Here is a 26,807-nt window from a genome sequence, read left to right as displayed (position 1 = left end):
TATGTAAAGTGAGGGTCGAGACTATGACAAATTTTGCAAATCCAATTTGTCTAAAAAGCTTAATCCTCTCCCTTTTCTTTCCATTTTGTAAAAGTGTACAAGAAGTGTAAAACAATGAAAAGTTAAACATTTGGGGGCAAATCCCCTTTTGTGCAAATAATGTCCAACTTTTCAATGTCAAATTTCTGAGTTAAACAGTTTTATGAATTCCCCCCACAGTCTCAGACCATAATGCTTAACAGGATACTTTCCTTTTTTTAATGGAACAACAAGCCTAATAGTTTACAATCACACTTAAAGGCACATATACACTCCAGGTGGCACTATATCAGTGATGGCGAACCTTTTAGAGACAGAGTGCCCAAACTGCAACCCAAAACCTACTTATTTATCGCTAAGTATCACAAAGTATAATTTTACATCTGTTATTATAAAAAGTATAGGGCCGTTTAACCCTTTCCAATCCAGTTTGTATTCTGGTTCTCCTAGGGGGCTTACTCTTTTTCTGCTGTTATACAACGGCGCTATCTGCAGGCTAAAGCCAGTACTGCATGAGGTGACACATTGGATAGATTCCGACAGCAGAGAGGCTGGCAATATACAATAAGGGAACCCCGATGGATGTCTTCCGACATCGAAGCTGTACAGCCTTAAATCATAATGTCTTCAGAGGTCAGACAGTGGATTGGAGAGGGTTAAAAAGCATCAGGATGGAACACTCTGTGTTTTTTTTTGCTAGCTGGAGCACTAGAGTACCAATGGTGTGGATTTTGACTGGAAATCTCCCTCACCTTCTCTGTAGGCTTCCCGCTGCCAGCACTTCCTTGCTACTGAGTCCTAGTGGCCTGTAGTGGCCTCACCTTTCCAGGGTACGTTATAGGCCACACAGTAGTCAATCTCCCACAATTTAGTGGACTAGTTTCCTCCTCAGGCTAGTGGCTAACAGTGCCCCTCCTAGTCCTAGCTATATCCTTCCCTCAAGGTTGAAGCCTCTCACTATCCAAGCTTCCTTGGCTCCCCTTCCAGACTGATATCTCTCACAGCTCCCAGCAAACTCCCCAGAACTGACCACTTCCGCTGCTGAGAGTATGCTCAGCCCATGCTGCTTCAGTGACAGCCCCACACAGAGCCCCTTAAGCTATCTTTTCCTGCAATAAAATTAGCCTAGCTCTAAAGTGGCAACAATTTCCTCTATCAGCTCACTATCTGCTCCCCATTGATGTTTTCCAGGCCTTGCTAGAAGACAGAACCACAATGGGGCCTGTCATCTATGGGCACCACAAAAGCAAAATAGATGACCACTGTGCCGCATCTCTACAGACTCTTTGTCCCTCCCTCTGGCCTCAATTTCTCCCCATAGAACTATATACAAATCTGCTCAGCTCTTCCTGCTCTATAACTTGATACATGCAGTTTGGGCTGCTGTAGTAGCATCTGATATTAGTATTACATACAGTAATCTGTGTTTTTCAGATGACCGAGTACATTTATTGTTCACTAAACCTCTTCTTTATGCTTCACCAATTTATCAAAAAGTCAAAATATTTTAGCAGCAAAGCAAAAAATATAGAGGATGAATAGTTTGTAGAAAGGAAAGACTAAAGGGTCAGTTCATTATCAAGTGATCCATAATGAACGATTGCATATAATCTGCATGGCAGAATATTAAGTCAGGAAGGATATCATTTCTCCTTAAGGAGAGCACCTAGAAGGTGTGTGAGGAGGCGTATAAGGCAATTCATGCTCCTCTGGGAAAATATGCAAATCAGGAAGCTGGAACAATACTTCTGCAGCGCCAGCTATTGGAAGGCAGCATTCCTGCAAGTCAATGTTAGACTCATTATGCAAGCCTTATAAAAATGATTGGGAATTGAAAACCAAGTCAGGATTTATACATATACAACTGTTTCAGGCTTTTGCCCCTCATCGGTGTACAGTAGATTTCTAACTTGGCTATTCAGAGGTATATGAGGTGGGTCAGGAAGGGTATCAGAACTCCAGAAGAAGAGCAGCTAGAAGGTTAATGAGGAGTCTTATAATGCCATCCATGCTCCTCCAGGAAATATTAAGTCTAATGTATTTGCCTCTGTCATTTCCAGACCTGTCAGCTCGAGATTTTGTTCTTCTGGTGATCTGGTTTATTACCTATCTTACAGTGATAGACATTCATAGCTGCTGTTGCTGTATTTTCTGATTATTAGTAAAGTGAGTTCACAGCAGAGTTGTTGGACTTAAAGGGGGTGTGCCGAGTTATATCTTTTTAGTAAAACAGTGTTCTAAATGCAATAAAACAACAGATATGCAAAGTACTCGCTTCTTTCTGCTGTGTCCCGCACCGCTGCTCCGGGCCTACCCTCTGGCGCCACATTTGCAGGCTTCCCCAGTCTGTTTACATGATGTCACAAGTGCTGCAGCCAATAACAGAGCTCAGCAATTGATCAGCCCAGGGTACAGCAGGAGCGGAAAGAGGTAAGTATATGTCTATATGTTTTTTTACTGCCATGACAACACATTTTTACTAAAAAAAGATATAACATGGAACACCCCATTAACCTCATGTAGACGTTGGACCTTCTGGTGGACCATTGCAGGGTGTTAGAACTGGAAACAAAACCATTTAGCTCCATTGTTACTTAGCTGGTTGACTTTTGAGAGAGGACAGATTTTCAATAAAAAATGTGTAAGGGCTTTAACAGATTGGCGCGATATTGGCCCGTTATGTGGCTGTAAAAATTACAGGCGCATAAAAGGACGAAACAGAACCATTTTCTTGTGCGTTAATAGTATGTGCGAGGGAAGATAGGACTTGCCCTATCTTTCTTGCACATAGTTGATACTATATGCGAGAAATATAGGGCAGGAGTTTGAATAGTCCAGAAAAAAGAAAACCTGGTACATGTGCAACTATACTCCGCAGCGGCGAGCATAGCTGTGCATTCACCCATCTGTTTAAGCCCTAAATGCTTATGTATCACACAAGACTATATACCATAAAAGAGATGTGAGTGTCTTTTGAACATGAATTATATAAACATTAGTGTTGAGCAAGCTTGTGAAAATTGTTGGTTCAAATCAAACCGTAACTTCACCAATACTCCTAAAATTGGTGGGGTCCTAAATCTGACCAAGGAAAACATCTGCATAAAATTTGTATCTTCTTCCTGTGTTTCATAATAATCAGCTTTATTTCTAAGAGCCCATACATATTACACAGCACTTTACATCACTTGATGTTTTCTGTCCCCATTGGAGCTCACAATATATTCCCCTTTCAGTATGTTTATGAGCGTGGGAGGAAACTCATACAAACTCCTGTGGAGGAGGAGAAAGAAGGAGAATAAGCATGGTGTCTCAGTGGTTAGCATTGCAGCACAGGGCTATTGGGTTCTAATCTGTCAAGGGCAACACCTGCATAGAGTTTGTATGTACTGTTTGAATACTGTACTGTAGGCTTTAAACCTGCTGAGATAAAAGTGTAATAGATAAAAATGTATTGCCTTTAAAGCAGCATTATTTTACTTCCATTAAAGGTTTAATTGCAGGGGATATTGTGCTTGTTAAGATTTACGGTATCAGCGGGCGTCAGCTTCCAACTGCTTATGTATTTGCCTGCTCAGTTTTTCATGTGTGCTTTCTTTTGGGCCATGTTATTGTTTCAGAGATGCAAACAATATTTTTATTAGTTTCCTAATATGTCTAATCACTTTTTATTAAAGTTTGTGTATATATCAAAATAAAATAAACAGTAGCCAATAGGACCATATAAATTGTATAAACATGTAACCATAACATTTTCTTGTGTAGTTTCAAAACATAGTTTAGTTTATGCATTTCTCCTTTTAAGTTTTAAGAGATTTTATGATTAGTCAACTTTCATGTGGTATTGTCATAGGAAGGGAATAAATCCCCGAGGTCAACAATTCAAGCTTATACATTGCCTAATCTATGGATCTGGTTTACTAAGCTTATTATAATGAAATAGATAGCTATACATGTTTTCAAACCAAAAGAAGGTGCAGTGTCCCATAGGGAGGCCCCGGACACCTGACATACGTGGGGCGCTGGGAGGGTATAATGCTGACATGTCACGGTGGCACTTACCAACTCCTTCCCAGAGGGACACACGCAGCCAAGGCCAGAGTATCACTGCAGGCCACCAAAAACACCCCCAGGATAGAGAATGTCAATACACAGGATAATGGGGGTTGTAGTTGTCACGGGTGACGTCACCGTTCCTTCACACACCGTTATAACCTTCGACGGAGAATAAATGCAGTCTCAGACAGTTTCTTAGTACCACAGGTCCCTAGGAATTATTAGAGCCCGGCAAACTTTACTTGCAAACTTTGAACAATTAGTACAAGGCAGTTCACTTATATACTTCACAGTGAAGGTAAAGTGTTTTCAAAATGTAGTACCTCCACACGGCTCTTACAAGCTCAAAGATGCACGTGTGTGAACAGTGATTATTAACTTGCAGTACCTCCACCCAATCTGGAAGATGCAGGGGTGTGTCAATTAAAGGGTGTAGCTTTACACCGTGATCCAGGCTCAAGATGGACGCATAGGAAAATTAGTCAGTGAAGTACTACCTCTGCACTGGCCTTGAAAAGAAGCAGTCACTTTCAATTGTTGAGTCTCTTACTCTTAGGGGGACTCACTCCACTCACATCCAATCCACAAGCAGCACAGGATATAGAGATATATGGTGAAGATGGAAGAAGAGACTCTTCTCTTCTTCCATCTTCACCACAAGGAAGTTGAAGGTGCTTCCATCTGGCTCTGTATTAGGAGAAACTCAGGTAGCAGACAAGATGGAACTCCTTTCCCGCTCTCAAACACTCCTATTTATACCTTCTCTCATGACATGACAGACTTGATACATTTACATGCAAGCTTTGGATTTTAGAGATATTAACCTCTCAAGTGCCGCAGCTGTGTAACACACATATTGTAAATGACAAGACAGGCTTGCACAGTGCATCCACATAGGACAAACATGTTAGACATTTAGTCTCTAATGTTAGTCTCTAGCTCACAATTGTTTCTTAGGTCTCATTTATACATGAAACATTAGGGCTGAGGCACATGAGTAATACAGCAGATACAGAATACTGTGGTTGCATAGTGTATCTCTGTGTGCCTCCAGGTTTGTATAGAGGCACGCAGGGGTAATTTATTATGGATTCCATGAGAAACTACAAGAGAACACACACAAACACAGAAAGAACACAAACTCCATGCAGATGTTGTTCTGAGTCAGATTTGAACCAAGGACGCAGTTTGAATGGTCCGGAAAAAAAAACAATGCATGCGCAACTACGTTCCGTAGCGGCAAGTATAGTTGCGCATGCATACTTCCATCTATTTAGGTCCTAAATGTTACTGTATCACACAAGACTATATGCCAGAAGAGAGATGGGAGTGCCTTTTGAGCATGAACTATAACCACTGAGCCACTGTGCTTCCTAATTTTCCTCCTTCTTCTTCTCCTCTTCCTCAGGAAGAAGCATGGTGGCTCAGTGGTTAGCACTGTTACCTTGCAGTGCTGGGATCTTAGGTTCAAATCTGACCAAGGACAACATCTGACTGACGTTTGTATGGATTTCACTCCAAAAACATACTAATAGGTAAATATAGGCTGTAAAGTGTTGCATAATACGTATGTACATTATTAATAAAGGTGATGATATGAAACACAGGAATAACATGCAAGCTCCATGCAGATTTGAACCTGCAAAGCAAAAGTGCTAACCGCTGACCCCTCCTCCTCTGTCAAACCTTTAGTAAAGTTCAACCCGAAACAGGGTTCAACTGGTTTGGTTTACTCAACACTAGAGATGAGCAAATATACTCGTTTCGAGTAATTACTCGATCGAGCACCGCGATTTTCGAGTACTTCCGTACTCGGGTGAAAAGATTCGGGAGGCGTGGCGGAGCGGGGGGTAGCAGCAGGGAACAGGGGGGAGCCCTCTCTCCCTCTCCCCCCCACACTCCCCACTGCAACCCCTCACTCACCCACGGCGCCCCCTGAATCTTTTCACCCGAGTACGGAAGTACTCGAAAATCGCAGCGCTCGGGTGAAAAAGGGGCGTGGCCGAGTAGGTTCGCTCATCTCTACTCAACACTAATAAACATAGATACGTGAACAATTAAATATTTTTAGGATATATCCCCTACCCTAACCCCACCTATTTTAGTCTGACCAAACCCCCAAGACAACCCTATGTTCCCAGCTAGAGATACAAATGGTTCTTTGAATTGGTAAAAATGCTAAATGTTTATAGCTGACTGTCCCCACATGAGGGCCACAAAATACATAATTTTGGTGCCAGCTTGCAGCCATTCTACCTTCTCTTTTCAAAGTAGTTGACAGCCATAACCCTGGCAGGAGCAGTACCAATTTTAGGTTAAATGGCACCATTTGCAGATTTTTTTTACACTCTCCCGTCTCACAAAAACAATATATATTTCACTGATAGACTTTCCGCCTGTATTCAGCTTGTGTAGAGAGCTAGAGTGCAAGATAGCAGGACACCCACACCAGAACAGCTCAGTGAATAAATACGGTACCAGAACCAAGCTCACAACATAAGTACAGCATCAGAAACAAACTCATAACATAGATTCAGCACAAAACAATCTCAGTGCACAGATGCGACTACAGAACTAAGCTTATAACATAAGTAAAGCCCTAAAGTAACAAAGCTGAACAAAGCGATCATATTGCAGAGGAATCAGTGGGCTAACAGTGGCACCTCAGAACATCAGTGGTGAGGAAACAAAGCTAGGAGGAGGATGATTCCTGTAGCTCCACAGAATGCTGCATGGGGGGAAAAAATCATCTCGCTGGAAGGTCCTAAGAAGGGCAATCACTCCCAAGCGACATCTACCTGTGCCCACCCTGCAACCTGGTGGATTGTGTCCTGTGAAACCGCAAGGGGTTGCACATTGCTAAAACCAGCCACGTTCAGGAGAAAATTCTAGGATGGTTCAGTCTAATATAGCTGTGGTGCAGGAACAATGAGAATATTGTGTCTGAAGGCCTTCTTATCACACACTACAGTGTAGCAAACATATTGTATCTCACATGAGCTACCTTACCCTAATTTGGCCCCCATGAAGCTGACATCTTTAGTATGAACAGTTATTAGTCACTAAGAAAGTCCCTTATACAAATAACTTGTCTTGATTGGTTAAAATCAAACTCAATACCCATCCTTGGAGATTTCTATGATTCACGTTATACTGGTCTTTCTCCAGTTCCCAAGAACATAGTTTCCAAAAAGCTTTAAGCATGTTTTAGAACTGTGAATTTTTCAATATTGCAGTCCAAAATCTTACAAAGTCCTATTTAACTTTATTTGGGGATTTGGAGAAGCATTGCATGTGATATCCTATGTGCTAATATATTCCACAACACATTTACTAAGGCTGTCTAATATACAAATAGAGTAAAGTTATTGGGACACTCCAAAGATCAGTGGGAACTTCTGTAACAGGCTAGACCTAGGAGGGATTAAGCAGCGAAGTAAATTGAGATGGTAGTCACAGTGGCTCTGCTGCTTCTCTTGGCAAGGTGGATAACAGGGTCTGAACATGGTGTCACACAGTGGCAAAATTTGGCATTTCTCACTGCGTGCTGCCCGTGGGGTCAGGCAGGGTAGGATGGCGATACCCCAGTGGGGTGCTACCGGCAGAGTCAGGTAGGGGAAGATGTTGCTTTGTCGTGATACCAGTCTGTGTACGGGTAGGGACCTATTCCAAACAAAATAATAAATAGAAAAAGTGGAGAACTAAACAAAAATAGGGGAATAAACCTCTGTACTGCCTGTAGTGCTTAGTGTGGTACCCCAGTGCAGATGTTGCAGATGGAATAGATGGTGGGACGTGACTCCAGGAGTCAGGTCGTACAGTGAACCAAAACTATTTTATTCTTCAAGAGCAGATGAGAGATAAACTTTACTTGTTGCATACAGTTCACATTGATAGACTGTAGTAGAAAGGGTTACAGCTAAAGGCATTAATTACTTCTCCAGATTCCCAGGGACTTGATACAGGGAAATACATTTATCCTCTGTGCAATGCATTTTAGCTCTGTTCACTGGCTGGGCTTGACTCTGATTGACTCCTTCTACTCTCATCTTCTTCCACTCTACTGTGCTTAAAACGTTCTTGCTCTTGAGTACTCACACTTTAGATGTTTATCTTCCCACCACACTGGCTTTCTCTTTGTTCCTCCCCGGCCTCTCTCAAGCTGAACTATAGCTCTGCACTTGGAAGACTAACCTAACTCTGCCCACTTCTCCATCTTTTATTGTGGTAAGTTAGCTGAAGCTGTGATGGGGATCTTGAGTACTCACACTTTAGATGTTCAACGTCCCACCACACTGACTTTCTCCTTGTTCCTCCCTGGCCTCTCTCAAGCTGAACCTTAGCTCTGCACTTAGAAGACTAACTTAACTCCGCCCACTCCTCTATGCTTTATTGTGGTAAGTTAGCTGAACCTGTGATGGGGTTCTAAACTACCAATGTCAGGCCCTTTATTCTTGCTAAGCCTGGCTAAACACTCCTCTGACTGTTGCTAGGTGATCTGTACACACCAGGGGCTGGAGAATATTGTCAGAACACACATTACAGTGGAAAAATATGAACAATAACGTCATAACTTTTCACAGTTATACATTACATTAACACTTTATTGTAAGGCTCTAGTCAGCACAGAACGTGTTGGAGTACCCAACTCTGAATACTTCCTGTCCATTAATAGACTGCAACTTATATAACAAAAATCTCACCCTTAATGGGGCAGATTTACGTAAACTGCCATAAAGAAAAAGTGTCTTGCACATAGCAACCAATCACAGAGCAGCCTTTATTTTGTATTCTGTTATTGACATTAGTATATGGCAGTTGACATAACTCTGCCCCATTAACTGCAGGACACAAAACTTTGTCAGAGTGTTGGTCATGTGATCTGTAGGCCAAAAGAAAAATGCAGAATACACAGCCTGGAGGGGATGAGCTGCATAACTGAAAACTTACAGGAGAGATCAGTGATATAATGATAGATATCTCCAAATGAAAAAAGCACCCAAAGTGTTTCTTTAACAGCACAAATTAAAGATTTCATTATTTAAAATTTCAATTTAAAGTTGAGCAATTTTACAAACACTTTGCTTTACCTCTGTTGTATTTTTTTATTTTGAGCTTGTAACTTTCTCCTTTCACAACCAAAGCTGCTTTCAGAATTCTTCACCCTCGAATCAGAAGTCTGACCCAACAGCTTAGGTCTAGGAGTCCTCTCACACTGTCAGGTGTTAAGGCACCCAACAGTTGTCCCAATGATTATGGCTCTATGCTTTCACACAGGAGCAATAATTTGATCAATGAATGGAGGCTGAGTGCGCCGGAGATTGTTGCAGTCGCTCACCTCCGTTCAGAGTAAACAGGCAGTTGTTCATAGATTTAAATGGGCCAATAGTCATTTTATTTATATGCCTGTGTAAACCGAAGGACGGCTGATAAGCGAATAAATTATCATTCGCCGTTCAGTTGTTCGCCAAGTTTACATTGAATGAATATTGTTCAGTTTTGCATGATCCAGCGATTTAACTGAATGATAATTATCATTGTTAATCGCTGGATCATGGAAAACCGAACAATATAATTATAATAATAATCATTCCATGTAAAAGGGCCTTAACTGTGTATCTGTCATTTGAAATCCCACAACTTAGTGCAATTTTGATAACCAGAAACAAAATTCTTAATTTAGTATTAAATATAGGCCTCGTTCATACAAGCGTGGTTTTAGCGTAGAATAGGCACGTGAAAAAATTGCGTCCAATAGAACCAATGATTTCCAATGGTAACGTTCAGATGAAGGAATTTTAGATGCGCAAAAAACTTGCACCTTTCAAAGATAGGACATGCGTGGCTACAATGCATGCATCTAAGGTTCGTGGTGCGAGAAAAGATAGGAACTGACCTATCTTTGGTGCGTGCTGCGCAGGAGTTTCCATAGACTTCTATGGGAGCAGGACAAAAAGGGAGGGGAAGGGAGTTTAACTCGGAAAAGAAGACAGATGTCTGTAGTTTAGACATTAGAAGTCATTAGGAGGATTTCTACTGACCGAGGGAATTCCGAACAGCAGCGCATTTTTTCTGCAACATACAGCTCCTGATCGTGTGAAAGGGCAATTTCAGCCCTAATTAGGCTCGGAAATTGATTAACCCATTCACGCTATGTTTCGTGCAATTAGCTGTCACCTTTTCTCGTACCTATTCTGCGCTAAAACCACGCTCATGTGAATGAGGCCATAGGTCACTTGCAGTTGATGTATTCTTATTTAGTGAATGGCATGTGAACGCTGAAGCCAGTGATTGGCTGATGGATCATCTCTACAATGAATTGCATGTGAAGACTTCAACTTATTTCGGGACCGTAACAGTCGGATCCGGGACTGGACCAGAGGGAACATTTAATTGAATGTTATTTTTTTTTTATTTTAACCCACTCCCTGTCCTGAAAGTTATTTTTTACATTTGGAAAACCCTTTAATTGCTACAGCAAACCGTAATTCAGCTTTCCACATAAAATTATGAATTTTTGGAACATGATGATGGGAGATAAATGCTAAAAGCAATGAAGATACAGAGTGGCAGGCTTTTAAAATACAGTTTGACAAATCTCCTTAAGAGCCTTTTTTTCTTCAGATGAAAAATATAAAGTGGCCTAAAAATGAATGAAGAAAGCTCTGCGAAATATTCTAGATCTCCTTTCATTCAACGCTATTTTAGCTCTTATCTTTATAGTACTATTATATTGCAAAGCATGGCTGGGACTTCATAGGGTGTAAAATTGATATTTGACTTTTACGGCTATGGACACCTTTGTGGCATTTTCTTTTTATTTAAATGTATCTATTTTGGACAAAAAGCATTTTTGAAATAGGGTTTTATCAATAATTTCACACTGTTTGGCTTCTGTAGCTTCTATATATCGTAGTTGACAGCAAGCTGCAAAATACAAAGATGGCCATAAATTAGCTTAGAAGATGGTTCAGGAATCAGGGGAAAAGAGAAGGGCTGGAGACTGAGCCATCAAGTGAGCGCACTGATGGAGTGAAAGGCATTCTGCAGCTTGTTATATACTGTAAGGTTGGCTACCCACTAGCGATATATTTTCTTGAGATGCAAGAGCGAGTGCCTCGCAGCGCAGAGAAAACTCTGCAATATCGCTCATTGTTTTCAATGGAGTGGGGGGCAGCAGAACTAGCCCCATTGAAAACATAGGGAGTACATAGAGTGATGCTATCCCATTGCTTTCAATGGGGTCAGCACTGCTGCGGCCCCATTGAAAGCAGTGGGTTGCAGGCAACCCCCGCAGCGATGATTTTTTCCCTAGCTGTAAAAAAAAGTAAAAGAAAAAAATTATGCTTACCTAGAAGAACCGTCTGCTCTTCTTTCCAGCCCCGGCAGTCGTCTTCTGTCTTCTGGAGGCCTTAATCCCTGGCATAAGACGACTGCCGGGTTCAGACAGAAGAGCTGATTTAATTAATTTTATTTTTTTCTTTACAGCTAGGGATGATTTTCAGGGAACGGCTTATATTTCAAGCCTTTTCCCCGGAAATCATCGCTGCTTTCAATGAGGCCGGACTTCTGCCACAGCTGTGACAGCTGTGGTAGAGGGTTCTTTCATCCCCACGGGGATAAAGGAATCCCCTGCCATAGCTGTGACATTTGTCACAGCTGTGACTGAAGTCTGTGATGTACTCCCTATGTTTTCAATGGGGCTAGCACTGCCACCGGACACATTGAAATCACTGAGTGATATCGCAGATTCTTTTCTCTGCGCTGCGAGGCTTGAGAGTAAAAACCATAAATGAGTATGGGACCATTGAAAATCATTGGTTTCATAATCATGTGTTTTCACTCGCTCTCGCATTGCAAGAAATTATATCACTAGTGGGTAGGCACCCTAATGCTCATAATTTTTAATAAGGCCCTATTGCAAAAATTATTTTCAACCAATAATATATGCATTTTGTAAAATAATACCCCAAAGGTGTCCATAGCCTTTAAAAAGACTCTGCCGCCATCTTTTTGCAGCCCTCGCTGAAAGCAAAATAACGTAGTGCCTGTCACACAGCTGTGTGTATTTGTGCAGTAACTTTAGAGAAACTTGCATTTTATTAGTAGCACCCAAACACAGAACTAGTCCTGCATATTTATGAGCTGCAAGCTAGCCACACCCACCTCGCCCTACAGCCAATGATTGGAAGCTCTCACTATGTGTATTAATAGGCAGACAGCCTTCCATCAGTAGCTGGAGGGCGGGATGGGTGTAGCTAGCCTGCAGCTCATTGATCACAAGACTAATCTAAGTAGTTCTCCATTCATGCTCAAAATTACTGCACAGATCCATACAACGGACATATCACTGTAATCAATGTGACAGGTACTCTGTGTTTTTTAGTCAAGGTGAAAAAAAAAATTAAACAATACATAATGAAGATATTTGATTAGATAAGTATTCATAGAATAAAAACTACAAAGTGAATGTTTCCAAAGTAGTCCGATCATTTCCAAAGCTTTCATTTGAGAAAACTAATTTCTGATATCTGAAAAATTAACGTTTTTGCCAATTCATTTTCTATCGCCAGTAATGCTAACTTGTTCAGCCTAACCACCTTCATCACTAGTCAATAGTTGGATAGAGGTAGATGCGTCCACAAGAGCGTTGCCATCGCTAGTAGATTCCTGCTCTACAATATTTTCTTCCTTGAAAAATGTTGATATGAGCTGACAGACAGTTAACTCTTTTCATTGTCATTCAGCTTGTAATTTTCTCTTTTGTGCACCAGATTTGTGTATATATTGGCCTGACATGTTAATAGCCTCAATATCAAATAAAGCTGACTTGTTTACAAGTCCGAAAAAAATGAATCTGGTTTAGCAATTAATTTATCAATATGATTAATTAACTATTTTATATGCTGATTCTTGATGGAAATTCCAGCAACCAAATAGACAGATTGTTACCATTGGGTTCATTCTCACTAGTATAGCGTATTGTTGGCGGAATTTCCATCACACAAAAAGATAGGCACTGAACTACTTTTGGGCGTATTATGCTGGCAAACAGGGCCATTCACATGAAAATGACCATGTTTGCTGTAGATACATGTCAGGGACCAGGCAATGTTATTGTTATACTTAACGGGGTTCCTGCTGAGAGTCGTTCCTCTTCCAAAGCCGGCGGCATCTTGCTTTAGTACTGTAAAGGGAGAAGTTGCCGCTGTGGGGGAGAAGACGGGCTGTCAGCATGTACCTGTTGGGTTAAATCACATATTCGGGTCCCTGTCATGTCCTGCAGAACTTAGGTTAGGGTGCTATGGGGACATGACAGGATAACATACACTGTGTTTTGCTGTTGGTATCAGAAAAAAAAAATCCTGATCAGCTGGGCCCCCGTGGCTATAGATTGGGCTGCCCCTCCCCATGTGGGGGTCTTGCCACAAAATCTCTTTAAGTAAAAGGAGGCTGACATGTTAGTAAGCCATATGGCTTCACTAAAGGGGAATAATTTAATTGCACTTGATTTCACTCGCAGTCAGAACAAGAAGAGGATGTTTCTACTACTTCACAGCTAGAGACAAAGTAGTCTTAAGTCATGCTGATCTCCCCAAACCCATGGTACTCATAGTCTAAAGTTACCATTGCACGGGTCAACTCTTGGCCAAATAATTGCTCGAAAGAGCAAATTCAAACAATAGTTGTTCAGTGTAAACATGGCCACCAACAGGGTGACCAGGGATAACTTGCTGGGCATTTTGATTCAGCTTACCAAAACAATAGTTTCTTGATCAGAAGTCGTGTGATGTAAAGTCAGTCATTCATATTTGAACGACTTGTGAACAAATTTGCATGGAGATCCCTTCTATGAACGATATCTTGGCAAACAACTAATGAATAATTATTGTTCTATGTAAAGGCAAACAAAAGACTATTGCTCATACTCTACAACGACTATTCTAAATGACTATCTCAATGATTGCGGCTCCATGTAAAGGTACCTAAAGTATATGAGTAGGGAAAATGAGGAAGGTAAATGTAATGCCTGTGCTAAAATCTAGAAGCAGAATTTTAAAAATTTGAACTGCGATTTGAAACAGAGTAGCATGAAGGAAAAGGAGTCATGTTTAGTGTTAGTTGGACTTGTTTAACCTTTTGCAATCCAATTTTGGATTCAGGGTTTCCTAGGTGGCTTTCTTTTTCTGCTATTATACAATGGTGCCATCTGCTGGCTAGAGCCAGTATTGCGGTATGGAACATGCTGAAGAGGCCCCCGACAACAGAGCAGCCAGTAATATACAGTAGGAATACTCTTCCGGACGTCTTCCAAAATCAGAGCTATAAATTCTTTAATCAGAATGTCTTCAGACGTCAGACATTGGATTGGAAAGGGTTAATCCTTTCTTTTTACTTTGTTTCTATAAGATGAAGGATAGCCAAATTGTTAAGTCTAACACACAGCGACTGAGGGCTTTTTACAGCGACTTGCACTGACATCAGTTTTAGCCATTTCTATGAAATCATCACAGTTGGGCTGAAATCATATTTTTGGATCTTCTCCAACATTAGGCAACTCAAGGAAGTGATTATATCTTGAAATATCGCAATGGCGTGAGACAATTCACGAACACCTTTCATGTTTTCTGGTTGTGTAAGATTTACCTAGAAACAGATGTAGAGAAAAGTTCTGGAAGACAAGAGAATTGTGAGTCGGCGTTGCCAATACTGCATATCAAATTTCAGTATTAGAATGAGAAGCATATTTCATCAAGTTCTGGAGATGTTTCCTGTTTTTGAATTTCTCAGAAAAAAGGGGAAAAGTGGATAATAATAGAATTATGGCTTTCTCTGTTATTTAATTAAATAAATAAAATTTATTGAAATGACCTTGCTTTGTGCTTATTACTATGTCTTCATTATTAACCTGATCTATGGAAGCAGATCTTGAGGCTGAGTTCTCTTGGGACATCAAAGACCATGCAACAGAGCTTTGGAGCACATTTATTATACTGTTTACAGAACGTTTCTGGCGCATCTCATGTGTTAAAATGTGCGACTTTTTACTACTTTATGCCAGCCCTAATAAGTTTTTTTTAAATGTAGGTGGGGCTTAGCGTTAGGGCTTGTATAGTTTACACCAAAAACTGGCATAAGTTATAGCTGAAATCTATGCCAGTTCATAGCTGGTATAGATTTGTTATTTGATGAACGGATGACCCAAAAATGCACCAAATGTATTAGGGTAGGTCCATACATCACAGAAAAAATCCGTGAAAAGTCCACACAAAAATCTGCATGGGGATTATGATGCAGTATTCACTGCGGATTATACTCATTGCATTGCAATGAATGAATTCCACAGTGAAAATCCATGGCATTTCTGCACCAAATCTGCATTGTTCCTGTATTCTGCTGTGGAATTTTTCTACTATAAGTGAACAGGGTTTGTTAAACACCACCCACTTACATTGTACTGTACATTGCTGCAGAACTCCATCATAAAATCTGCAGCCAAATTTCAACAGTAACTTTGCATTGTGTGAATTCACCCTTAGAGGCTTGTGCCTCAAGATAGGTCTTCAATATATGGTCGGCAAGGGTCCACCACTCAGGATCCCCTATGATCAGCTTATCCTTGGTACCACTGTCAGCACAAGTGGTGCAGGAAGCAGATTGCACCATCTATACGGCAGTGTCCTGGGTTGGAAGTACAGATGAAGCTCCCATTGAATTCAACCTGGGCTGCTGCAGTGTGGATTTCACAATTTGCTTCCTCCACCCCCTAAGCTGATCATAGGGGATCCTGAGTGGCAGACTCCCCCCAATCATCTATTGATGACTTATCCTGATGATAGGTCATCAATAGAAGAACACTCCCCCCCGTTTCCACACCGCCGACACCTGAATCTTTGCGGACGAGCAGGCAGATACTCGAAAAGGACAATACTCGCTTGAGTATTTGTCCTGAACGAGTATGCTCACTCATCTCTAATGCTGAACATTTATTGGGAGGGCGCAGAGTAATATAAGTGATATGTTTTTGTCGTATAAGATTTGCATAGTAGGTGATATTTATTTGCCCTAATTGGCACTTTAGTGTATTTATTGCTTATTTTATGAATCCCTTACGTGATTATTGTTTTTGTATTTTTTTTAATATTTGACCCATGATTGGGTTTGATATTTATATATTGATGAGCACTTTTTCAGTATTTTGTATAAAATTTTGTATATTTTTCAATGATTGATGATGTGATCCACTTCATTAATTTGTTATCACTAAGTATATTTATATGAGGTTAATTTATTTGGCACTTTGCTTGAGAAAGGTTCTTTGTAACTAAAGCATTGCAAGGTGTGAAATAAAGAGGTCATCCACATTGGAAGAGCTGTCTCCTCCATCTGATTTGGACTTGCTGGATCTTGTGAGGTGTACACCGGGTTCCTTAGGAGGCTTGCACCCATATCGTATGGATTTTTGTGTTGCTGTATTTATTTTAGAACTACTTGACATCAATCATGTCTACCCAGATGCCCATGGGACTTAAAGTTCAGTAGACCTTGTTGTCTAACCAGGATTCCTGACACCCATATGATTCCTGGACAAATCTACGTCTTAAAATTATCGAAGGTTAAACATCTCCTAACCAGATATTGCAGTGCAAAACTCCCACAACCTAACTACCGAGTTTCACTCCTTAAATTACTTTCATTCCTTTTCAGAATTCAATTTTCTTCAATATTTTTCACTTATTTAAAAAAGTTTCAGTTCTGCACAGAACATTCCAATAATCGTCTTAAATCAGACATCATTATTCTACACTGAAAGCTTCTGCTTCTATAACACCTCTGACATTCTCTTTTATCAAATGCTCCATTAGCAAACATAATATAGTATCTTCTTCATGATTATTAATGGATTATTAATAGACAATAGTACGGTCAAACCTAAAAAATTCCATAGTCAGGTTCTATGTTTCCCGAACTTAGCCCAGGGAGTCAATCATTTTTTTTCTTGTTGAGTGGGAAAAGTGCAGATTGTTCCCATCAGGATAAGATAAATTCTGCTATATCTCAGGCTTGGCTAATATCCTTTAGCTGCTCGTAAAGGCTGTGATCTGGGTTGTGGACCATCCACGAGTAGGCTGGCTTCAGAGTGACATTTTTAGGGCTCTTATACGCTATGTTGCGAGGGATAAAACTGGTGAACGGGCGCACAAATCAAACATTTCTGCGCCCGTTCAGACAGCATGGGTTCCAGCGCATATACGCCGAGACTTCCATGCCATCGCCCCTTTCCCTTCACTATTCATCGCAGGCTCACCTCTGCTTTCCTCCCAGCTCATTCTTTGCAATGGGAGGGAGTGGGACAGAGGCGGAGCTAAGCGCCGTCCTGTCCTGCGTCCTCTCATTGATGGCTATGGACAAGTGGCGGGGGAGAGGAACGGAGATTAGCTCCGCCTACATCCCACCCCTTGTCCACAGCCAGCAATTGGAGGAGGCGGGGCAGTCTGGCGCTTAGGTCCCCCCACGTCTCGCCCCCTCCCATTACAAAGAATGAGTGAGGAGGAGAGCAGAAGTGAGCCTGCACGGGGGGAGGAGAGCAGAGGGAGGGAGTTTAGCAGCCACTGCCTCCCACCTCCGGCCACTGCCATGGGCTCCCATAGAAGCCCATGCAGCGGCTGGATGTACTTCGGACGAAAAGATAGTTGTAGGACTATCTTTTGGGTCCGACGTAAAAACGCCCGGTGCTATATTGGCCTGGGCGAGCGCTTTTACGTCTCAGGAATACAGCCATGTGATCTGATGCATTGGAATCTAGTGCATCAGATCACAGGGTATATCAGCCCACCGTGAAAATGGCCGGCTTATATACGCTCATGGGAAAGAGGCCTTAGCCTGAAGAAACACTAAAGCCTCATATGTTGATGCTTAGTTAGATTTATGTCCTTCTGTATCCCATCATACTCAGGGACGATTATATAAATGATGTGGACCTAAGTGCAGAAGTTGGAGAATTCCATGTTTATGGAAGTTTCCCATTACTGGTCCAACGGTGCCAGCATTTGCTATCAAATGCAAGATACTCTAAGAAGCTGATAACTAAAATTATAGACTGAATGCTGATTCACAGAAAATTGAAAATGAAATTGCAGTTTTCAAAGAGGTTTTTTTTTTTCCTATTTCATGGCCAACCAAACTGATTTGTTACATGTTCTTTTCTTTTGTGATCTTCACTCATCACTTAGCAATCTGCTCTTTGATGTGCACAAAATTATTCTAAAGATGGCCTTTCTAAAGTAGGCTGCTTCAAAAATGTGTATCTCATTACAACCTATACAGTCAGCAAGCAAGTATGAGCTTCAACCTTGGTTCAACTGGATTTGGAAGACCAGCCTAGTCATGATTGTGATTAGTTGCCAAGCACTAAAATGATATACGAAAAAAAGGAAGAGGTATTTCAATGGTAAACATTACTGAAGAAGAGGAAGCAAGTAAGTATAGTATGTAGGTGAATTGCAACATTGTATATTAACTACTCAGTGACAGGTCTATTTTGGGCTCTAATGATAAGGAATAGAGATGAGCGAACACGTTCGGCTCCGCCCCTTTTTCGCCCGAACACCGAACTTTGCGAACACTTCAGTGTTCGGGCGAAAAAGTTCGGGGGCCGCCGTGGCAGCGCGGGGGGGTGCGGCGGGGAGTGGGGGGGAGAGGGAGAGAGAGAGGGCTCCCCCCTGTTCCCCGCTACTGCCGCCCGCGCCGCCGCGCATCTCCCCGCCCCCCGGCGGCACCCGGACACTTACGCGCGAACACTGCAGTGTTCGGCAAAGCCGGTGTCCGGGTGCGGATGTGTCCGTAACGGACACGTTCGCTCATCCCTAATAAGGAAGTATTTTTTTTAGTTGTAGCATTTTGGAGTACATATATGCATTATGTAGCATTTATACATTTTTGAGGGGGGAGATAGGGAAAAAAAACATAAGTTCTGCCATTGTGCTTTGAGTTTAGTTTTTATGATCATCACCATGTGGTATAAATAACATTATACTTTTATTCTCTAGGTCAATACGATTATGGTGATGCCAAACTTGTATAGTTTTCGTTTTAATATTTTACTACTCTCACAATAAAAATAACCTACTTTATCTTGTGTTGCCACATTCCGAGACCCATACAGTTTTATTTTTCTCCTGATGGAGATATAGAAGGGCTTGTTCTTTACAAGACAAATTTTAGTTTCACTGGTACCATTTTGGAGTATATACAAGTTTTTTTTATTGCTTTTTGTTCTGTTTTTGGATGGTGGATGAACTAAAAACAGGAAGTCTCAATTTTTTTTCTATTTTTTTATCATGTCCACTGTGCAGAATAAATTACATGATAGGTGTATAGTACAGGTGATTGTGCATGCGTTGATACCTATTATGTGTATATTTATTTATTTAGTAGAGATGAGCGAACACCAAAATGTTCGGGTGTTCGTTATTCGGAACGAACTTCCCGCGATGATCGAGGGTTCGTTTCGAACAACGAACCCCATTGAAGTCAATGGGCGACCAGAGCATTTTTGTATTTCGCCGATGCTCGCTAAGGTTTTCATGTGTGAAAATCTGGGCAATTCAAGAAAGTGATGGGAATGACACAGTGACGGATAGGGCAGGCGAGGGGCTACATGGTGGGCTGCATCTCAAGTTCACAGGTCCCACTATTAAGCCACAATAGCGGCAAGAGTGCCCCCCCCCCCACTGTCAGCATAAAGATCGTTCTCCTCTGCCACAGCTGTAACAGCTGTAGCAGAGAAGAACGATGTTTGCCCATTGAATTCAATGGAGCGGCAATACAGCAGGTTCCACTGAATGCAATGGGCTGCCCGCGATCGCAGGATGAATGGTCGGAAAGGGGTTAAATATATAACCCCTTTCCTGCAATTCATCCAGAAATGTGTTACACTAAAAATATATACCGGCGTATAAGGCGACCGGGCGTATAAGACGACCCCCCAACTGTCACCTTATACGCCGGTAATACAGTGGAGCAAAGAATAAAAAGCATTACTTACATTTTTAGATGATCTGCGGCGCTCCTGCAGGCTGTCACTCCCTCCTAATCCACGGCAGACAAGCTTTCTCTATGAAAGGCTTTAAATTCCTGCCTCCAGAAACACACGTGCCTTCAGCCAATCACAGCCAATGACAATGATGTCATTGAATGGCTGTGATTGGCTGTGTTTCTGGAGGCGGGGATTTCAAGCCTTTCGTGGAGAAAGGAATACTTTGCCGTGGACCAGGAGGGAGTGACAGCCTGCAGGAGCGCCGCAGATCATCTAAAAACGTAAGTAATGCTTTTTATTCTTTGCTCCACTGTATTACCGGCGTATAAGGTGACAGTTGGGGGGTCGTCTTATACGCCCGGTCGCCTTATACGCCGGTATATATTTTTTGTGTAACACATTTCTGGATGAATTGCAAGAAAGGGGTTATATATTTAACCCCTTTCCGACCATTCATCCTGCGATCGCCGGCAGCCCATTGCATTCAGTGGAACATGCTGTATTGCCACTCCATTGAATTCAATGGGCTAACATCGTTCTTCTCTGCCACAGCTGTTACAGCTGTGCCAGAGAAGAAGGATTTGTCTTCTATATGTTCTCAATGGGGTCAGCTCTGCTGCCGCTGGCCCTATTGAGCGCATATAGAATGCATCCATAGCGAACCGCGGGAGGGGCAGACTTTTATATCAGGCGGACACCTTATCTCCCCAGCCACTCACAGCAGGGGGGTGGTATAGGGCTTAAACGTTGCAGGGGGAAGTTGTAATGCCTTCCCTGTCTTTATATTGGCCAAAAAAAAGCGCTAACGTCTCAGGGAAGAAAGTTAAAGTAACCCGGACACCGCATGGTGTTCGTTACGGATAACGAACATACCGAACACCCTAATATTCGCACGAATATCAAGCTCGGAAGAACACGTTCGCTCATCTCTATTATTTAGTCATTTTTCATTTTGTAAGGAACAATGTCATTCTTTTACTTGCTCTTTGTAAGACTTTATTCAATTTTTTGCAACATTTTTAGTTCCATGAGGTGACATGTAGATGTGACAATGAGTGCTTATATAATATACTGCAATACTTATATACGTTTGCAGTGCAGTTTATTATGCCTGTCAGTTTTACACTCATAAGCAACCTTTTTGACCCTGCTTCTAGACATAACACTAGACCTCTATGCATAGCAGACCATGAGGCCATGGCAATCTATCAACACTCAGTGATTGCATAGGAGGGTGATGGATGACAGAGGGAGGCCTCTTCCTCTGAAACCCCTTAAGGTTTTTCCTATCCTATTTAAAGGAACCTAGATTTAATTAGGCAGTATCCACTCCTGACACAGGATAGCAATGCATTATAAAAGGGTGTACAGTACATACAGAAATAAGTCCCTTTCTTGACTGCAGTAGGAATGCACTTTGGCAGTTACTAAAGAGTTAATAACTAAAAAACAAGTGGGGTGAATGTAATGGAATGGAATGAATGAGTGGTCTACTTGTCAAGTGCATTAGTAGCTCTAGAACATCTGAAATAAACATTAACCTGAGAGGTAATTGGCAAATCATTTATTTTTAAATAGGAATGAATATGTTGTGACTGCTCTGAGGTGTCATAAAACAGGTGGGCAGCGCAATAAAGCCTTAATACTTGCTCATTATAGCAATATGAGAGGCACATCAAGTCACCTGAGAAAAAGAGCGCAATCAAATGACTGCAAAAAGAGATAATAGTACATTAAGCAAATTTAAATAATCATATTGTGGTGGCAAAGGGATGTTTGAGCATCTGCACATTGGGCATAAAATGGGCACCACCAAGTACCAGGATACATAAAGTTTTGAGTAGATACGCAAAGTGTAGTTTCACATCCAAAGAACGTTCTTGTACAGATAAGGTGTGGCACTTATAAACAGATATATATATATATAAGATTAAGCACAGCTGATCAGCTACAGGCTAAGCCCCAACAAACTGGTGTTGACCTGTAAAGCATGCCTGCTGATATTCGCAGTGTGGTGTCATAAATTATCCTACTGGAAAATGGCGTTGGGTACATCCTGAATATATGGTAACAGCGTGACGTCACTGTGCCCCTGATGTGTACTAGAGGTTATCGGCTGTTGATACTGATAGCACCCCATGACTCCACGTTGACAACCTGTGTGTTGCTCCAAAATTGTGGAAGGATCAGCCCAATTGCCACGTTGCCTCCAGAGCCTAGCTCGGTGGTCATTGCTGAGACAGAATTTTGATTCATCACTGAACACCACACTGTGCTATTTGTCATGCTAAGTAGCTCAGGAGCTATACAAGTGCAAGCGTTTACAAGAATTATGTGGTGTAAGGAGTAGTCTTCACAATGGACAGCTTGACTGCAAACCTGTCTCAGCCAATCTTCTTCATTATTGATACTGGTGCATTTAAATCTGCCCATGCACTACACTGGATGTCACCAGCTGTGTATTGTGGAGCTGCTATTACGTGATGCTGAATGCATTATTTTGTGCTTTGGGATGTTCATCCAGTTCCACTACATTGATGCACGTTGTTCTACTGACTACCATATCCACGACACAAGGCAAAGACCAACTGGCTGTACGTAGCCCTATGATAAAACCCGTAGTAAACTTGTCAATTTGAAATGGCAATTGACGGTATCTTAGAAGCGTCTACAATACTTAAACTTTATCCAGACCAAAAAAAAACAATAATGCATAGTAGTTTCCAAAATTGTTATATTATAGGGATTATTGATTTTATTATCATAATCTTCATTTATATTAAGCTCTGATCACATCTATGTTGTGTTCTGTATCACAACCAATCCCAATGGATACCAATGGCACCTGACGAGTCGCATTGACCTAAAATGGGGCTTGTTGGGTTCTGCTGCAGTTTCCATCATTTCTATCAAATGGGACAGATTCTGCATTGAAACAGATGTGATTATAGACTAAATATTTAGTAGCCTCTTGTAACGTGTGAGGCTGGAAATGCACTGGGATGCTCATTAATTTATTGCTATGTTTTAGTTGTCTAAGAAAATATGCAAGTTAAGCTGATTACCATGGGGAGAACATGGAGGATCTGTACTACAGACTCGCTCACATTCTGCATATACAAGCTACAATTAAATTACTTAACACATGTCAACATAACCTGAAATACTTAGTCACAGTAGAGGAAATCAAAAGCTGAATGATGATGTGTGAATATATATCATCCTTTCAATGACACGCATACAGCTTGTACAAGAAACCTACAATGTAATCTCCATTAAATACCATTAAGTATACGCTGCATTAGGAACAGCTGGACTGTGACATCTTGTGATCAGTAACATGGTACCGCATTATGGTTGCATCACAAACTCCTCTTAAATAATGTGCTGACTTCTCCTCTGACAGCAAAATAAATAAATCTTGGTATTTGTATAGCGCCAACTTATTACGCAGCGCTTTCAGGTAATTATTATTTATTACCCCCCACCAAGCTGGGTTCTCATTTTACCGACCTAGGAAGGATGGAAGGCTGAGTCAACCTTGAGCCAGCTACCTGAATCACACAGGGATTGAACTTGCAACCTTCAGGTCGTAGGCGAAAAGGCAACATTGAGCAGTCATGAGTAAATATGACGACTTGAGTCAGTCTGACCACGGGCAGATTGTTGGAGGTGTGGTGTCAGTGTTTCTGATATTGCTGCACTTGTTGGCTGTTCCTGGATAGCGGCGGTATCAATATTGTTAGATATGAGATAGATGGATATTGTTGGGGTACAACAGACCGGTTGTGGCAGTGTCATGTTCGCGGGAGTATTCTTCTGGCATGGCCTAAGACCGCTAGCCATCATACCACAATCCTTGAATGGTGAAAGCTACAGGAACCTATTAGCTGACCATATGGACCCATATCTTCAGGAAGTCTTCCCCCAACAACAGTGCCATCTTTCAACAGGACAATGTTCTGTTTCATCAAGCTTGGATCAATAAGGAGTGGTTGAAGGAACATGACAATGAATTCTCCATACTACCTTGGCTCCCAAACTCATCAGACTGTAACCACATTGAACATTTTTGGGATATGCTGTAGAGGGTTGTGAGATCTGCTCCCACATATCCAAAAAATTTGCACCAACTGATAGAATTGCTGTAGTAATCTATTTATCTTTGCTGCGTCTATCTATTGATTCCAGTGGGGATGTTTATATATGCCGCTTGGGTATTTCAAAGAATTTCAAAATTAGACAATGACATAATTGGAGGAGGGGTTTGGGACTGTGTCCTTTCCGCAAAATAGCTGATGTCCCTCCCCATGTAAGCTAAGGGTGGCTTTACACTGGAAAACTAGCATATGAATAGTCTCTTGAGAGAGCAAATGCAAGCTTCAATTGTGCTGTGCAACATGGCCAACACGAGAATTCATTCACTAGTTGTTTCATTTCAGCTGACCTAAAAATATTCGCTTGTTGATTCATTATTTTCTGATGCAAATATGCAATCATTCAACTTTTAATGATTAGCCAATAACTTTGCAGGGAGGTGTGCATTCAGCAAGCATGATAATAAACAACATGTGAACAATAACTGCTGTATGTAAAAGTGTAAAAGCAGCTGTTCATATGATAATAACTCTCTCAAGGCTCTTTCACACGAGTGTATATCGGCCACCGTTTTCACGGCCGGCCGATATACGCTCCGATCTGATGCATCAGATCTGCATCAGATCACATGGCCATGTTCCTGCAGCGTAAAAAACTCCCAGCTGGCCAATATAGTGGCAGGCGCTTTGAGGCTGGGCCAAAAAGATAGTCCTAGAACTATTTTTTCGGCCAGAATACTTCGGCTGCTGAATGGGCTCCTATGGGAACCAACGACAGTGGCCAGAGAAAGGAGGTGGGAGGGAATTTAGCAGCGTGACTGCTAAACTTTCCCCTCTTCTCTCCTCTCTCCTCCCCTCTGGCTGTTTGCAATAGGAGGGGGTGGGGTGTGCAGAGCTAAGCTTCGTCCCACTCCACAGCCTCCCATTGCTGGCTGTGGACAAGGAGGGGGTGGTGCTTAGCTCCACCCCCGTCCCGCTCTCTCCCATTGCAAAAAAACACCCGCTGTTCGTTCACAAAATTTTTTTTTAGTCAGCGTAAAAACAATTGCTGGATCGCGGTCATGTAAGCGTTCCCTGCTCAGCACTTCACATAGAAGGTGAAGCACTGAGAGAAGCCAGCAAGATCCAGCGGTGACATCAGCGCTCATGTAGTCATTTACCCAAATGGCTTTCTGTGTAAAAGGGACATCAGAGTACTTTTAGAGGCCTGATTGATCACTCAATAGACTGATTATGGACAACTGTTGTCCTGTGTAAACATGCGACCTGACAGGGCAAGTAATGGAGAATCACTAACTGGTTCGAGTCCAATGGGTTTCAGCTCACCTAAAAAGCAAGGGACTGTCGGCTTGTTTAAACAGGCAGTTGCTGATCTATGAAAGACTGCCTGTTTACTCTGTATAGAGGCAGGTTGGCAGGACAGACAGAAGAGATCTCCGGCACACTCTACCTCCATTCACTGAAAAACTATCGCTCCTGTATGAAAGCATTGGAGGGATCGTTGGGATTGCTGGCAGGCACATGACAGTTGTCCCTGGTTAAATACGCTTAGTTCTGCATTCCTGAATCAGACTTTTCATGTCATTTGGTTCAGGAAATACAAGATATTTTTAATTTTCAGGTTTGCTTTATAGCAGGGGTATCCAACCTGCGGGCTGCATGTGGCCCAAGATGGCTATGAATGCAGTCCAAAGGAGAGGTGGGCTCACTCAGGCTAAATCTGGAGAAGGAGAGGCCACAGGCAGTACCTGGTAGCCATAGACTTTGAACTTTCACTCACAGACAGTCTCATGCAGATGACGGGGCAACAGACGCCACTTGTAGCTATGTGACTGACTCAGTCAGTCACTCCGGCATGCAGTGGGGATTCTCCTTCCTATTCTCCTGAGTCCTGACCCCTCCTATCCAGTATTGAAGTCTCATCATGGGCAGCCGATGCCGTGTGTCCCTTGCCTGTGATCGAGAACTGCATGTGAGCCTGAACAGGTTTCTGTGTCCAGGTTTGCATGGAGAAGCAGGCATTGACTCCAATCTGGAGACCATATGGCCTGGCAATAGAGGTTATTAGGAGGATAATGTTGTGTGGAGCACTATGGAGGACAATGCCATGCATCATTAGTGTTTGTGTATTTAATGTAGTGCCCAAGACAACTCTTTTTCTAATGTGCCCCAGAGAAGCCAAAAGGTTCGACACTCCAATTTTATAGTGCGATTTTGTTTTAAAGCACATAAAAAAAATATTGACAAAATGTTGGGACAAAAGTAATAATGGAGATGCAGCCGTGAAGGTAGAGAGTGAATCCATTGCAGGACATCACCATCATATTCTCTGTGCCCTATAGTTATTTATCTGCCTTTACAATATCTGCCAAACTGCAACGTATTTTGCATTGCACCCTGTCCCTATTGCAAGTCCCAGGCTGTTGCTGTCCCAATTCATACTTATTTCTTGGGAAGCAAACAACCATTTGCTTATGGTGATATTTGTTGTATTTCCTTAATATGAATTATATATGTTTTATTTAACTTTTAAACATGCAAGAAATATCAAGAGGAAATTCATGCAAGCTCAGAGA

The 26,807-nt window shown here is 41.8% G+C and overlaps 1 protein-coding gene across 2 annotated transcripts in view; it reads left to right on the top strand.

Annotated features, from left to right (window-relative positions):
- The window catches only part of LOC136632286 (chemerin-like receptor 1), a 132,861-nt gene that overhangs the window by 58,056 nt on the left and 47,998 nt on the right, over positions 1-26,807 (top strand). The window contains exon 2 of one of the 2 annotated variants that reach the window (XM_066607064.1): positions 5,504-5,630. The exons of the other annotated variant lie outside the window; for it this stretch is intronic. The gene's annotated coding sequence lies outside the window, so the exon portion shown is untranslated. The remainder of the gene's footprint in view (positions 1-5,503; positions 5,631-26,807) is intronic. 2 annotated transcript variants of the gene reach the window in all.

Source organism: Eleutherodactylus coqui, chromosome 6, assembly GCF_035609145.1.
Source record: "Eleutherodactylus coqui strain aEleCoq1 chromosome 6, aEleCoq1.hap1, whole genome shotgun sequence".
Taxonomy (NCBI): domain Eukaryota; kingdom Metazoa; phylum Chordata; class Amphibia; order Anura; family Eleutherodactylidae; genus Eleutherodactylus; species Eleutherodactylus coqui.
Note: the sequence above shows the minus strand (reverse complement) of the source record. Positions and strands in the feature narration are given on the sequence as shown.